Source organism: Pipra filicauda, unplaced genomic scaffold (genome assembly GCF_003945595.2).
Source record: "Pipra filicauda isolate LSUMZ 115617 unplaced genomic scaffold, ASM394559v2 scaffold35_size7292922_pilon, whole genome shotgun sequence".
Classification (NCBI taxonomy): domain Eukaryota; kingdom Metazoa; phylum Chordata; class Aves; order Passeriformes; family Pipridae; genus Pipra; species Pipra filicauda.
The window spans coordinates 3698124-3715456 of NW_024104487.1; the positions used below are offsets into that span (position 1 = coordinate 3698124).

The following is a 17333-nucleotide window of genomic DNA, read 5'->3' on the forward strand; positions in this document are numbered from 1 at the left end:
AACAGGCTTTTTTTTTTTAACAATCTGGAAAAAAACCAAGGCATTTACATTTAAAAGTGAATTGCTACATTTTTTTCTCTAGGTTTCACTGCAAGAGATTCTGTAGGAAGTGCTGCTTATGTAGTAAGTAGCTCAGATGAGGATCTGAGGCCTCTTTTGGGACCTCTTGTGTGGAAAAGGATTGCTCCTTATCATATTCAAATGTTCTTCGTCCAGTAAAAGACAATGTGATTTTTGTGCATGTCCTTGCACCCCAGCAGCTTTTTGGAGCAGTGATCCAAGAGACAGCAGGTGGCGTTTCTTGACCATACTTTGCTGCCAGTGTTATTTCCAAGGATGAACTCGCCTGCAGTGTCACTTACGTAAAGGCAGGGCAGAATGAGTGGTCTGCCCTATGTTTAATGCATGCCATGTTAAAATGGAAAATCCAGGCAACAGTCGGCTGCCTCAAGTGGTCGGTGATGGTTGATGATGACTGCAGACCTGAAGATTTGCAGAACTTAATTTGAAACTTTTCTGCATTTATTGAAACAACTCATGATCATAATACATTTTTTACAGTATTGTGTAACAATACTAATTGATGACTAGAAGACAGGGTGTTGATATTCTTCTTGTACACCAGTGACAGTTATACAGGCTTTACCTTTAAGAGAAAGTTGGGCACTGACTTGAATTGTAAAAGCATTCATTTTTACATTCAGATGTGATCTGGATTTTGTGCAGTCTCTAAAGGCCTGACATTCCTCTGCTGTAGATGCTTCTGCTTTTCTCCATGAGTTAATACTTTGTTTTTCATATTTCTTTCCACAAATATCCTGAGTCTTGGTGAGGGAGGATCACTTTCTTTGTGCTTCTCCCAAGTTAATTTTCTGCTTCAAAACAATAAAAGTGGAGGTGAAAGGCTTAGTCATTGCAGGAGTGGCTCCAGGCCTTAAGAAGAGTTTTCATGTGTTTAATGAACCTTCTATAGGAGTTTAAGTAACATGAAGCAAAGACTTGTTAGAAGTTTGCAGCCGTATGGAAAATAGGGAGACGTACAGAATATAACTGTGCAAATTTCCAAATCATATGACAATCATGTGCTCACAAATAGTCATGATGGTAGCTAGTCTGGTAATTCTACCTTTCAGACTGGAAACCACTGAATTTAGCTAGACTTGGTATAATAACAACAAGGTGGTCTTGAGAATCAGCAATGATCCTGTGCACATCCTAAATGAGCATGAATAGTCTTTTCAACAGTTCTTTTCAGGACCTGTGGTATATGGTCAAATATAATTCCTTTTTCGGTGGGATAAGATCAACATTGTATTGCTACTGTGATTCTCCTAGACAAAACCAGTGTCCTCAGCCTTCAACTCAAATATTTAATTGCAAGATTATCCAGTTAGACCTAGAATTATTTCTCCTTTTCTGGTTCATTTGAATATGATAGTCCTCCTGTTATTTTGGCTTGAGATGCTGGTACAAAGTTTTCACGGACAGCTGACTGTGAAGGCTATCAGTCTTCTGAAACTTCACAATTTACGAGGGTAGAGGAAAACATACATCTCAAATAAGCTTTTTTCATAATATCAGTAAGAACAGACCATTAGAGAAATGGTCTTCATGTTTCTTGCCATCTTTGAAGTAATTTAAGGGGTCAGCTTTCTACATACAATATCAAAGCAGACAATGGTGTACACTTGCACCATTTCACCAGCAGGCTGCTCTAGTTTTCTTGACAAAAAGCCACAGCTCTATGTTCAAGTAATAACCACTACCTTCAGGAATAAGAAGAAAAAGGTGCACTCACTGTTGTCAAACACAAACCTTTGACCTAGCTGCCTGGGCTGATGGTATCATTGACCAGGCAATGTGACACTTTTTTGCCTGGAACTGCTGTGACTCTGTTCCTGGAGTCACAAGGGGATATGTGCTCGCAGCAACCTGCCCCTGCATCCACTCCAGCACCTAGTCCAAAAAAGATGTTGTCCTCTTATTTCACATTAAGGGCTTTCTTTTCAAGGCTTTGTATTCTAGCTAAACTGTAAGAGGAACTTTTCATGTGCAGTTTCCCTAACTTGTAAGCTGGTAATTGTTTTCAGTTTCAAAGCAGTTAAGGGAAGTTTGTGGAGTCTCAGTCCAACTGACCAATATAAGATGCTTGAAGAGAGATTAGAGCCTCATCCATATCCAGCAGAAACTGCAAAATCAAAATGAAATAGAAAATTACCCATCTCCAGTCTTGCGTCTGCTATGCAATTCAGGCTAGCAGATTATCACATTTACTTTCGGAACAGGACATGTCTTGTAGCAGGAGATGTGGCTGCACCAATCTCAACAGAAAATTTTAGGAAAGAATCATGGAAAAGTAATAACATTTGGAACAGCTGAGAGAATGCAGCGAGAATTCCCAAGTGTGATGGTTAACCCCAGTCAGCAACCAAGTACCACAAAGCCACTTGATCACTCCCCCACCTGTGGAATTCGGGAGAGAATCAGAAGAGTAAAAGCAAGAAAGAAGTCCTGGGCTGAGATAAAGACAGTTTAATAGGGAAAGCAAAAGCTGCTCGCACAAGCAAAGCAAAACAGGAATCCATTCACTGCTTCCCGTGGGTAAGCAATGCCAAGACAGTTCTCTAAGAGAGCAGGGCGCCATCATGCATAGTGCTTACTGGAGAAGACAAATGGCATCACCCTAAGTGTCCACCCACTCCTCCTTCTTCTCCCCCCTTTATACACTGAGCATGATGTCATATGGTCTGGAATATCCCTTTAGACATTTTGGGTCACCTGTCCCAACTGTGTCTCCTCCTGGTCTCCCACACACCCCCAGTCTCCTCACCACCGTGGCAGTATGAAAAGCAGGAAAGGTCTTGGCTCTTTGTAAGTGCTGCTCAGCAATAACAAAAACATCTCTATATTATCAACACTGTCTTCATCACAAATTCAAAACACAGCCCAATACTAGCCAAAACCAGCACACCAAGTAACAACTCCGTGGTAATTATTTCATCTATAACTACTTACTAGTGCTGTAACATTTCTTTCAGCTTTGTGACAGTAAATGGACCTTCCTCTGGATGGTAGGATTTTAACAGTAGGGGTTTTTGCTGCTGACTTAACTGTTTGAGAGTGGTTCTGCACTCCTTTCAGCCACCATATGCTGCAGAACTAGAGACAGAGAGTCCAGCATAACTTGTTAGAACGGGAAAGGGAATCAGTTCACAAAGTCACTTTACATAATTAAAAAAGTGCTAAGAATGGTTAAGCATGAACAAAGTAGTTTGAGAAACTTCTCATCCTCCTTCTCTATAGTACCATCACTTGGGGAGGGGTAAAGGGAAGGGGGGAAAAAAAGGAGAAATAAAAGGCAGAGAGATTGTTGAGAACTTCTTCTTTATGTTTGAAGCTTTATCAGTTCTCACATCAGAATGACAGAAAACGAGAACTGTAATGGAGAAAGGATGATGCATCTACAAAATAGCTGTAGTGGTTAAGTACTTTCAGGGGAAATTCAGACCACAAAATTTGCTCTGCTGCACTTTTACTACCCTTTGGAAGGGTTTAAGATCTGTAAGCATTGGCAAGTAAAAGTTTTTAAAAATTCCTCACAAAATGCTGAGACAAATGTGTGCTTGAATTTAGAAAAGAACCCGTGGTGGCTGTAGCCCTAATGCAGCTCTTTATGGACAGCCACACAGGTGAAAACATCAGCATGTCAAATTTCAGACCTGAAAGTTTACACCATATACATTTTTGCATGGGCTCAACTGGTCAGCCTGCAAGGCATTTCTCACTTGATTTGCCATGTGTCTTTATCTCCTGTGGGTATCCAGACAAAATAGTTTGCTATCTTGAAGAATGTGATGGAAAAAGTGTGGTGCCTTGTCATATTTACATTGCCAAAGACAGTTTTGTATTTTTCTTGGTTTACATGTGTTTGTAACCATGTTAGTGACACCTGTGTCTTGGGTTGATTTTTTTTGTTTCTTGCAAGCTAATCACAGAACTGTAGAGTAACTTAAAATGGAAGAGTTTTCTGGAGGTCATCTTGTCCCACCCCTCATTATATATCAGCAGAGAATTGCACTGAAACATTAGGTCAGAGAAAGGAAATTAAAATCCTTGCCTGTGCAACTGTAGCCATATGGGTGCAGCTCCCTTTTCTGCTAGTGGAACCAAGCTTGTTCTGTCATTTTTTATTCATTTTAAGAGACATATATTTTCAGTTAACTGTCTTGCTTCGTACCTGGTTACAGCTAGCTCTTGTTCCTACCTATTCCTAAAATGAGTGTGTTTTAAGTACGGGCTGAAAACCTCTCCAAATCAGGGCCTGCACTAGTAACTAGCTTTTATTGTTTTCTCCCTAAGCCAGGATGCCTAAAAATATCCTCTGAGCTCCAGGGAGTGGAGCAAAGAGGTGTTCTTGCATTGAGAGATGATTTTAAGTAACTCACTCTTGTAGCACCATTCTATTCTGCCCACATCTATTTTTTATGTACTGGCTAAATAGTCTCGCTCTGCTACAGGTGAATCTACAATTAAATAATACACAATTTGAAGTCCCATTTATTCCATTAATGTTCTTTTTATATTTACACAAACTACTTTTAAATGTCTTTTACTTGGAGTTAGAGTGTATGCATAACTTCCTGAACCAAGTCAGGACTTCCCAAGTCAGTTATTTAATGGAGCGCTTATATAGTTAGCCCATTTTTCCCTCTAAGTCCTAGGGATTGGGGTGTTAGTGATGTTTTTCCCAAAGATACTTGTCTAAAGAGCTCTTGCCAAATCATGATGACATATCTAGAAATATCCAGATCAAGGAAAGACTTTTCACAGTGCCAAAATAGCAGCAAAATAAGAAGCAATATCCCACTATGGCTCTGATTATTCCTGTGTGAGTGTGTGTTGTGTCTAAAGCTTATGAGCAATATTGGACTTGCTGTGCTGCCTCCTCTCCTTTGCTCAGGTTTGGATGTCCAAATAATAATTTATTTTCTCCACAGATCTGAGCAGTCAGATGTTTTCTCTGGTCCCAAGGTGTCAGGTTTCTTCTCTCTTGTGCTCACATATAAAGCCAGGTGTGATTTTTTTTTTTCCCCTGCATTGTGTTCTGCTCGATCCTGTAACTTGCCTGTAACTTACCGAGAGGTCTAACACTGTGCTCAATTTGCCAATTATCATCCATGTTATTATAGCATTTTGCTTGCATAAATGCTTAGTCTTCCTGTTAGCTGCAGGGAATAATTTACACATGTGGTTTTTGTCTTTTAAATTTTCAAGATCATTCTTATAAATAGTGAGTCAGGCCATTAGTGTGTGTTTTGAACAAGACTGCTCATATAATTAGTCTAGACATTCATGTAGACATCCCGGGAGCTGCAAGTTAAGAGTCATACTGAGTTGTTCTTCCATCTGTTTTCTTAATATATCCATCCTTAAACTTGCAAGTTCAGAAAGGAGACCTGTGCAAATAGAGTGGTGGGGAAGAGAAAGCAAGACCTGCTTCTCCATGTCAGAAGAAAAACACACCACTGGGTGTTTACTTCATCAGAGCTGTTTTCCTATCCTGGATGTGGTCACAATTCCTGATGTGACTTAGGGCAAATCAAAGAAATGAAGAGTAGTAACAAATCATCTGGTTCCAAATTTATGCCGAGAACATTTCCCATCTGCTTCAACACCTGTGACACCCTATTAAATAGCCCAATATGCTTCCAATAAATATATTTTTTAAAAGAAAACATATAGAAAATTACTGAATGCTGAATAATTGAGCCAGTTCCACTATGCAATGCAATACCTTAGAAAATTTCCTGTGATTGTCGTGAGGGACTGCCATGTCTTTCTGATTCTGAGCACAAGAAGAGATATATTCTCAATATGCTGCTACGCCCATGACCAATAACTCGTGTGAGAACTGAAATCTGTTCCTTGGGACTACCTGAGATAATTTAGCCATCCTGATTCCTCAGTTTCTAGACAGACTGAGGGTCTGAGAAGTAACATTTATGTGATGGGATTATTCGATGTATTTTAGAAGCAGTTATATATTTATAGCCAAGCTTTTGATATCTGCCTCAGTTTTTAAGATATCATCTCTGGAAATTTAGGAACAGAATTTCAGATACTGTTCCACATAGATTTTCTATACTGTCTGGCATCTCGGAAAAATCAAACAACGTAAGGTGTCCCAAAAATGAGGCCCATCAGACTGGATGCCTTTTGTAAAAGTGTTGTTGACAGCTTTGACTGCAAGTTATCTCGGTGTCTTCCTGCTGTGAAATGAATTATATAGCTCCTGGCAGTCAAGTCACATGCCCACTGTAAGTGTTCTTAACCAAATTGTTTTACTATGTAAACTCTTCTTTGTGCCAGAAATAGAGGTGTAGAAGGATGACGGGAAGTGATCTGATCTTGAATTTTTCCTACATGCCTTTTAAATCCAAAGATCCTGAAATCTTGGAAATTAACCTGAAAACTTCCATGAAACATACCATATCTTGAAACATACCATATCTTGAAACAGAAGTAATTTTGTATTACCGTATCTCAGTAGGCTTCATTCAGATATGTGAAGACCCTGGGTTTCTGTAAAAACTCAAGAAAAATATGGAAGCCAGACCTCCACTGGAATAAGTTGCATGTTACTTCGCTTCATCTGAGCTCTGATTACTTCTGCTGTTAGAGGATTTTCCATTGGATTCCAACACCAAGAACCCAGTCTGAAGACCTTGTAAATGTGGTTTAAGGCCAGCTCAGTGAATGTTATTGTTTAAACAATACGGAGAACCTTATTGAGTAAGAATGTTTCCTGTTTCCCTAAATGACCTTAAGGGTAAAAATGAAAGGATAAAACTGAGAATATCAGACATTTTTTAAAAGTACTAGAGCACTCTAGTACTTTTTGAGTACTAGTGCTTGTCTCTAGTACTTTTTGAGTACTAGAGACAAATTAAGTCCAGGAGTGTAGAAAAACCCACAGTAGATTCACAATTTATTGCACAAAGCTACTGTTTGCCTTGTCTAATTTAACTTATTTTCTTCATTGTGTAAGTGAATAAACCCCACATTTTTTGGTAAGATTTATGCCTCATCATTGGCAAGGTTGTTTTGGAATGCCAAGGAAGCCGTTCTCCCGGTATTGATCTTTATCTGTGCACAGTTTTCTCTTTCTCACCTGCCTCAGGCTTTGCCAAGTAAGATAGGAGGCAGAAATTTTTACCTTTGCTATAGACCAATCTTTTTTTGTGGATCTCACAAGTGCAGCTGCTGCTGCTTGTAGATGTAGCCGTTCTTTGTTTTTTCTTGTTTCTTTACATTTATGAATAAATTGAGACTCTGAATTCACCATTTTTACAGAAAAATGGTGCTAAAGATGTCTTGCTAAATCTGAACCCTCCTGTGACTTTTTGTGTGAAGGTAGGGTGAGACTATAATTAAGTTTACTGATGGATTCAAGTGTTCAAGAACTGGTGAGGCCAAAGGCCCTAGGGCTGAGAAAAGAAAATGTTCTGCTTGCATACTCCACTGAAGCTGGCTGGTGCTTTGTGCACTTCCTCTTGTTAATGAAAAATGTGATATTGCTCTTCTGGCATAGAACAACCTTTTGTGTGCTTAAGCTTTACATTGTAGTGTTAGGCTATAAATTTCAGCAGCATGGACAGAAACTGGGCAAATCCACAGAAGAATATTTTGCTGTTTCACGGACCAGGTAGTTGCATGTGCACTTTGAAGCATGGTAGATGAAATAATGTGAGATCAGCTCACATTACAAAGCATTTACAGCTGGAATCAGACCTGGCCATACAGATATCATCATGCTGAATTAGCAGCAGCAGAAGACAAATGAAGGTAAGACAAAGCAAGAACTCTCCAGGTGTTGCAAGAAGAGCTGTATCTCAAAATCCTGTATGTCAAATATAGAGTGACCAGTCTGAGCAAACTCTGTCTACACAGGAGAAACATTCTTCAGCTGGGAACCCAGACTAGTAGTGCTAGTTGTGCTGGCTATTCCACAGAACAAAATCTATCCATCTACTGAAAAAAAAAATTAAAAATATATACATATATAACTAGGAAACAATGTTTCATCTGGGAAATAGTTACTTTAAATTTACTGAGTCCACTGTGTGACACATAAATAAAATTAATTCTTTACATACTGTAGATGTAAAGAAGTATATAGTTAATGTTTCTGAAGTATTAGGGGGGCAACTGCAAGTTTGCCATTGACCTGGTTAGCACTGTTAGTACCTAAGTCTGACTACTTGCCGTATTTTAGGTATTTTCAACATGGTTCTGCCCTGTGTTCAACACCTGTGCGACAAAATTGCTGTTATGGATTCTTTGCAAGTAAATATGACTTTTGATTTGTATTACATACCTGCTGAATTCTGTACTGCGCTTGCTGATAGAACAGGCACCTACTGACTACAATAAATTTGCACATACTTAGAAGATGCTCTGCTTAAACTCCACCGCTGCTTTTGCAACTTCATGTGGCTATGACCTTAGTTTCAGCTATCAGGAGATGTAACATCGAGGAAACATCTTTTTGTGTAAAAACTTTCGTTCACAAAATAAAATTTACCTTACTGTGACACTAATACAGTAAAAATATGCCCTTTATCATTTACAGTATGGGATACTAACTCTTAAGAACTTCACAAACTATAATTCTATCAAAGTGACTGCATTTTTTGAATAGTTTCAAGCAGTAATGGAAATACAAAATAATGCTAAAAGTTATTTATGTATGGTTTTAAAGGTGGCCCAGGGGTTATACTGACCTTCAGCCATCCACCTCTACACAGTGGTGGATAAAAGAACAGTTAGAAGAATTTTGTGGTTAAAAATATTTTCTACTCTTTACACAGTACACACATTACCAAATTGCTAAATTAAAAAAAAAATCTCATCATAGGTACTAAGCTTGATGGACTTTTCTATTCTGAATACCTTACACTGTTTTGTATTGGTGCCCCACGTTTGGTGTCCATGGCTCTCAGAAGTCTACTGTTAACTGAGCAATATTATATCTAGAAAAACTCCTGAAATGTCTGAAAAATGCCCACATGCTGCATAAACACATTTCAGTGAATACAACTGTAACTTAGCTTCACTAAATGGAAAGTCAGAAAGTCAGTTACCTCTTCTCACACCTTGTCTCTGCAGCAAGACTAAAAATAGACCACTGTTACCAAAGTTTCATCACTGAAGGAATTATGTTCCATATGCTCTATCTGAGATCTTACATCATGGTATGAAAATGTTATTTTTCCGACCTATTTGAGATGCTCAACTATGAAGAGAGGTGTCATGTGAAATCTACAGTTCGTCTAGATAGATACTGGTGTCCTCCCATGCATTTGCTGTAGGGGTGACTAGAGATGCTTTAGACTCCACAACAAAAAACCTTAACCATTCCAATCACTTTCTACCAATAATTTGAAAACAAAGTTTCTGGAACTTGTCCTCTTAAAATTACTTCTCTGCTGTATGTGGTTGGAGGGAAGGTGGTTTCCCTGAGAAAAAGCAGCTATGCAAAATAAATAGTCATCCTTCACCAATTAAGAGTCAAACAGACATTAAGACACATTGACTGACTATTCTACATGCTAAGTCAGTTATTATTAATGCACTTTTCCAATATACATTAATGTAATTTCCTTCACAAGTTGCACACTGTGGATCTTCTTACTTTCCTATATGGGAGAACAATAGCAGGAAGGAGAAATATCTGTATATTATTTAAACTGAGGAAGGGACAGGTGCAAAAGTAAGTGATTTTTAGTTGAATAGCAAGAAATGTTTACATAAATTCAAATGGAAACTACTTAGATATGTGTTAATAAGGTGTTTGCAAAAACTGATGTCATGCAAGGATAATGTTACAGGAGTTACTATTCTGATACTTTTTCTGCAAGGTACAAGGAAGCAAGAACAACACAGTGAGAAAGAATGCAATGGAAATTTGTTAGAGCATATCAGGCATCCACGAGGTCATATGGACATTTGAGACATCACACAACAATGTTAATATTTGTAAGTCTGTGTGGCTCTCCTCATTATGGGGATTTGTAAGGAAAGAAGTAGACTATCCACACCCTTTGATGTGTTTTATTATAATAATAGTAATAGTGGTAGTTTATACTGGGTATTCAAACATATACTTGAAACATGTATTTGAATAGTTGCAACAAAACTTTCAATAGTGGCTTGATAGCAGACATTCATTTTTAGAGTGACTTGGGGCATTATATGAAGGGTACCTAAGTGTCATTAGTTCTATCTTTGCTTTTCAGTGACAGGATTTAATTTTCTACTAGGTTCCAGGGACTCACTACACCTACCCTCAGCTGACAGGTTGGAAATATTTTTTGGTTAAACTGGTTTTCATGTGAAAACTAAATTTTTTTATGACTTTTACCTCAAGGATTTTGTGTCTTCTATGAAGAAAAATCAGTCTCTGTTTTGGACAAATAGGAGAATTCATAGAAATCAGCAGAGGTTTTCATTGTGATTGAAATTTGTCATATTTCAACTGAAATAAAGACCTGTTTTCTGAATAGTGTCTTTGCAAAGTGTTACTTATCAGCAATGAATAAACAACATCATCTATCACACATCTTGGCTCTGCAGGCACAGAACAAAATTGTCTTTTTTTTTTCTTCAGAGGAGAGCACATAGTGCCTTCTCAGAGACTTCAGACAGCCAGAGATCCTGGCCAGTAAAGAAAAATAGCATTCTGGCTGAAAAATATGTCTCAAAAGCAACTGTGTTGTACCAACTAGCAGGAGCCATAAGACAGTGCAGGTCTCCTTTCATAGGCTCCTGTTCCTCCTCTTTTGACATGATTTTTGAGTTTTCAAACAGTACTGTATCAAATGGACAACAGAAACCAGAAGCTTTAACTAAATACGAATAGCAAGATCAAAACTATAAAAGAAATTAAAATAACTAGGCAAAAAACAATAAATCAAAATGAATCTTTAGCAGCTCAAACGTCACTACCACTAAACCTACTGACTCCTAATATGAGATGTCTGCACCACAGTTTGCAAGGCTTTTGACATGCTCTCTCATAGTATCCTAGTACCCAAGTTGGTGAGCTAGAGATTGGTTATGCAGATGGTCTAATAGGTGGAAAATTGGCAGGATTGCTGGACTCAAGGGTTTGTGTGACCATGAGTATGAATTCCAGGTGTTCACTGGTTACTCACTGTGTCCCTCAGAAAACCAGTACTGGGACCCATACTGCTTAACATCTCTGTTAATGACCTGGATGATAGGAAGCTCACCCTCAACAAGCCTGCCAGTGATATCTAGCCAGGGGACAGTAGATACGGTGAAGGGCATGCTGAGAGGAAGCTGAAATTCTCAACAGGCTGTAGAAATAAGGTATCAGGAGCCTCAAAATGTTTAACAAGGACAAGTCCAAAGTCCTGGTAGAGAATAACCTCCTGCAACTCTATAGAGAGAGTGAAATGAGTGGTTGGAAATTAACTTTGCAGAGTTTTTTAGTGCTATCTGCAACTGTGTCAAGGGAAGATGTGAGGCAGTTGCAGATAGAGCCAGAGTCAAATCCTTCCTAGAAGTGCAGTGACAGGACTGGAGGGAACAGGCACAAATCAGAATACAGGAATAAGAAACAATTTTCATTGGAAAATTTGCATTGCACTGGAACAGATTTCCCTGAGAGATGGTGGAGTCTTTGTCCTTGGGAGATACTCAAAACTCAACTGATCAACATCCTCAACCACCTGATCTAGTTGGACCCATTTTGAACAAAATGTTGGACTAGATGACCTCCAGAGGTCCCTTTCAACCTCATTTGCCCTGTGATTCTCCAATTCTATAAATACTGTGTCCTCTTCAGCTGCTGAAGTTATTAATACAACAAATCTATATTCCTTTGTCAGTCAGACAACTAGTAGTTTCCATGGTAACAAAGGGAATTCCTATTTCTCAATTTTTCCTGCTTATTAGGCTAATTACCATGTTTTAAGAAGACCTAAGTGATGGTGAAGGAATTCCTGATTACTACAGTATTTTCTTTTTTTCACCATGACATTAGTTTATCAGATGGGGATTTTGAAAGGCAGTGTTCAGTAAATTGTCTGCACAGAGGCTGTTGGTGCCAGTAAAACATGTGGAGAGACATTTTACCATCTGCATGTTGCTTGTTGCACAAAAGTAGCTAGAGAAAAGTAAACTATTATCCTCTGTTTTACTGGAGTCTCATTAATAGCCTCCCATGGAAGAACAATCCAATATTAAATGAGTTATTCCTGGTTTATAGCATAAGAGGGCAATCCAGTTATATTCCTGGGTTCAAAGGTAGGTACTAATAAGAATCAACAAGTAGTTAAACGTTTTACATTACTTGCTTTTGAGAGGAGCAAATAAGTATTAGATATCTATTGAAATCTCTTATTCTGTTTCTCCGATTCTGTGATGCTTTTTAAGTGATTTAAAAACACACTCAGTTTCAGCAGTGTCTGCTGTGCTGTGAAACCAAGGCTTCAGTAATTGCTATTTACCCTAGTAGTTCTCAGATTGCATCCCACATAGTTGCAGAAAGGGAAACATCAGCTATATTTACAATGTCCAGAAAGACAACATTTTTTTTCTTAAGCTTTCATCTTGTTTGCTCCCTTAAAAGCACTAAAAATGAGTAGAAAAGAATTTCCTGGGGAAAACTCTGAAACACTCAGATAAAATAGAAGGAAATGACAGTGAAAGAGAATGACAGGCCTGTGTGTCATGGATGGGGGTGGGAGACTTCAAATTATGAAGCAGAGGGTAAGAAGCAAAGTGTTTCTTCATAGTCAGTGGCTTAAAAGTCATGACATTATTAATCATTTGTATAGGACAAGAAATGTGCATGGCTCTGTACTGTGAAAGATAAACAAATAGGAGGATCTGCCATGGATTTACATTTTAAAGGAAGGGGAAAAGTCAAAGGAACACAGTACTGCATATGTAACCATCACAGCTTTCCAGTTTTAGAGAACAGCTGAAGTTTTTATAAGGTCAGGAAAACTGAAAAATGCTTTCTGAGTAACTCCTGTCAGAAAAAACTGTTTCAAATCAACCTATTTCTGTCCTGCAAAGCTGTACTCTTTTCAGTGAAAATTTCTGCAGTCAGAAAGGGTTTTAAATCAGAAAAGATTCAGATTGCATTTTGGAATCTTTTCTGAAACCAAAATATTACTTGATATCATTAGATGATATTACATAAATAACATGAGTTGTTAATGCTTCTGGGCACCTGATAGAAACTGACTTTCCATTTGCTAGTGTAACATGTGACTCAGATTTGCTTTATACTGAAACATATTGTGAACAAGAAGCTGGTATATATGCTATAAACTTTTACCTAGGTGAGCTGGCTGCTCACGAGGAAGCCAGTCTTCTTGCACAGCCAGCAGAGAAAGTGATGTATATGTCTGTATTCTCTGCTGATGCGTCACAAGAACTGAGAGAGTAGATTTGGAGGCTGAGACAATTACTGCCTTCCATTTGCTAAAAGGGGATCCTAGAAAAGCTCCAGCTCAGAAAGCATTTTTCTAAGGCAATCTTTCATATTACTCTTCAGCGACACTACCAATAAAACAAATATCAAATTTTCACTCTCAATAAAGTGGATTTCAGGTGGCTTTAGGACCAACAAACCAGCTTGCTCATGCCCCTTTCCCATTGATGAATTAACTAACTCTCCTATTTGATTCCCAAAATGGGCTAGCTAGGGATATGACACACTTCCAAGCAGCAAAACATTTACTAAATCACAGTGTTCTTGATTCGCATCTGAAAACCACTGCTGCTAAGAGCAATTTTGGCAGAGGGATCACATTGTTATACCTTCTGTTTTGTATATCATCAGCTGGAGTAATTTTTCAGGACAATGCTGAATGTCTATTACGTACTACTTCAAGCATGTCAGTATATATTAATATTATACTGACCAGACGTATTTCATTTCATGGAAGGAGTCAGGGAAGTTTAGACATACAATGTGACCTTCAGAGTTGTGAAACAAAATTGATTATAAAAAGTGCTAAGGAAAGCTGCATTTAACCTTTTTGTGTACTGTTTTTAAGAATTAAATTTTTATGTAGTCTAATTCAAATTCAAAGGGAACTTAAATCAAATTCACAGTACCTGAGCACTTAATAATCTAAATCTGTAAGAATGCTCCACTTTACATGCCTACTTCTTTATAGTTCAAATTAATTTCTCAATTTCCATCACGTTGCCAGTTGAACTCCTGCATTGGTTTCCTTCAAGTGAATACAACGCTTCTAGTCTGGAAGAAAATTATTCAATACCTTTTTATTTAGCAACAAATGAAACAATAGAAACTGCTACCCAAGTCACAAATCAGCGATGTCCTGAGGAAAGCCTGGTATGTACCAGCCAAAAAAGCTTTCTCCGGGATATTCTGCAAGCACCGACTAGATCATAAGGATGCATTTGTGTGAGTGTGACATGAACTTAACAAAAATACAGTCGAAAAAGAGCCAGCCAAGGAAGTACCAGCAATATGCATAGTCCTGGAAAAAAATCTAGAGTGGGAAACAATGTTCTAATTTTGGCCAGAATGCTGGCTTAAAAGAGATTTGATTTTATGAACAAAGAAACCGTTGCATGTTGTTTGTCCCAACTGTATTCAAAGAGAGAGAGTTTTGTGTACGTACTTTGTAAACAGAGAGCAACACACACCCCAAATTGCAAACTTCCAGTTTTAACGTGCTTTACCTAAAAACTCATGGCTGAAAGCAGAATTATATGCCTCAGGGTACTTGATATTTGATTCAAAGTTACTGTTTTTTAAAACCCACTGTCTTTGCAAACTCCTCAGTTCCACTTACACAGTTGCAAGTGAGTATTTATCTCAGGCAGAAAAAGTGGGCAATTCAAGAATCTAAACGCAAATTGTGTTTTTCCCTGTGTGTAGCTATTTATGTCCTGACATAAATAGCAGGACAAGTCACTAGTCTTTCTCTCCCTGAGCTGCTCCCTGGTGATGTCAAGCACACCTCCAGAATCATAGAGTCATCCATATTGGAAAAGACTTTTAAGATCATTGAGTCATAATGCTGCCCAGTCCACCACTAAAACATGTTCCTCCCTAAGTGCCATATCTACGTCTTCTAAATACTTCCAGGGATGGTGACTCAACTACTTTCTGGGCAAACTGGTCCATGCTTGACAACCCTTTCTGTAAAGAAATTTTTCCAAATATCCAAGCTAAACCTCCTCTGGAGCAACTTGTGTACACCTTCTTTTGTCCTGTTGCTTGTTACGTGGGAGAAGAGGCCAACTTGCCACCTGCTACAACCTCCTTTCAGGTAGTTGCAGAGAGCGATAAGGTCACTCCTAAGCCTCCTTTTCTCCATGGTAAACAACCCCAGCTCCCTCATTGCGGAGTTTGTGCTGCAGACCTTTCACCAGCTTTGTTGTCCTTCTCTGGACTTGCTGCAGCATCTCAGTGTCTTTCTTCGAGTGAGGGGCCCAAAACTGAACACAGGATTTGAGGTGAGGCCTCACCAGTGCTGAGTACAGTGGGATGATCACTGCCCTGGTCCTGCTGGCCACACTATTGCTGATACAGGCCAGGATGCCACTGGCCTTCTTGGCCACCTGGGCGCACCGCTGGCTCACATTCAGCTGCTGTTTAACCAGCACCCCCAGGTCCTTTTCTGCTGGGCAGCTTTCCAGTCACTCTGTCCCCACCCTGTAGCACTGTCTGGGGTTGTCATGAATCAAGTGCAGGACCCAGCACTTGGTCTTTTTCAACCTCATTCCATTGGCCTTGTCACACTGATCCAGCCTGTCCAGATCCCAGCCTTTCTATCCTCCAGCAGATCAACACTCCTACTCAATTTGATGTCATCTGCAAATTGACTGAGGAGATGGTTAACACAAAGTCTTCATTCCTGGGGGCAGATCCCTGGGTGCTGGCCTAGGCTGTTTTCAGACCATGAACCCACATCCTACTCTGCAACAAAGCAGCTTTGTAAAAGTGTCCCTTGCCTGAACTCACCTCTAAGTCTTCTGGGAAACTAGTGGAAATGATCAGCAAGAGGTAAGAGATGCTCATGGGCACTTGACTCAAAAACACCATGGTCACAATGCTGAGCAGCTCGGATGGGATGTTATTCTGCCAAAAACATACTATTCTTCTATGAATACTTCTACTTTATTCCTATTGTGGATTTCTTATCCCTCTGGCTTAGACAAATACACTGTACACTACAGAGACCACGGTGGGCTATCACAAGCTTCAAATGATTTTAATTTCCCTAAACACTTTCATAAAATCACAGAATCACAGAATCAACTAGGTTAGAAAAGACCTCTGAGATCACTGAGTCCAACGTATGACCTAACACCACCTTATCTACTAGACCATGGCACTAAGTGCCACATTCAGTCTCTTCTTAAATATCCCCAGGGATGGTGACTCCACCACTGCCCTGGGCAGCCCATTCCAGTGTCCAAATGCCCTTTCTCTGAAGAACTTCTTCCTAATGCCTAACTTAAACCTCCCCTCACGCAGCTTAAGACTGTGCCCACTTATCCTGCTGCTGGTTGCCTGGGAGAAGAGACCAACCCCCACCTGGCTACAGCCTCCTTTCGGGTAGTTGTAGACAGTGATGAGGTCTCCCTGAGCCTCTTCTTCCCCAGGCTAAACAGCCCCAGCTCTGTCAGCCTCTCCTCACAGGACTTGTGCTCGAGTCTCTTCAGCAGCCTTGTTGCCCTTCTTTGGACACACTCCAGCACACACTCCAGCACCTCAATATCCTTCCTGAACTGAGGGGCCTAGAACTGGACACGGTACTCCAGGTGTGGCCTCACCAGTGTCAAGTACAGTTAATGAATCACTTCCTTGGTCACACTGTTCCTGATCCAGGCCAGGATGTCATTGGCCTTCTTGGCCACCTGGGCACACTGCTGGCTCATGTTCAGCTGCTGTCAGTCAGTATCCCCAGGTCCCTTTCTGCCTGGCTGCTCTCCAGCCGCTCTACCCCCAGCCTCTAGCACTGCAGGGGGTTGGTTGTTGTGGCCAAAGTGCAGGACCCAGTATTTGGCCTTGTTGAACCTCATCCCGTGGGAATTTCTTATCACTGATTTTGATTTCCAGTTGCTCAATTGAACAGTTGATATAGTTTGAAGCTGGCTCCCTGCCGAGTCTCCAAACCTTACCACAAGAAGTACACACCCCCCCCCCCCGCCAAACCTCAGGGAGAAGAGGGGAAAAAACCCAAGAGAACCGAAATGAGAGAGAGACAGCTAAAGCTACATATATAAATATATTTACACTTATATTA

At 39.6% G+C, this 17333-nt stretch overlaps 1 long non-coding RNA gene across 1 annotated transcript; it reads right to left on the reverse strand.

Annotated features, from left to right (window-relative positions):
- Window positions 1-9: 9 nt before the first annotated feature.
- LOC120323872 lies at window positions 10-14457 on the reverse strand. The gene is made up of 3 exons (XR_005564786.1): window positions 14161-14457; window positions 3016-3159; window positions 10-2188 (listed from the first exon to the last, which is right to left on the reverse strand). It is a non-coding gene; the product is annotated as an uncharacterized LOC120323872 (long non-coding RNA).
- Between the last annotated feature and the right edge of the window lie 2876 nt (window positions 14458-17333).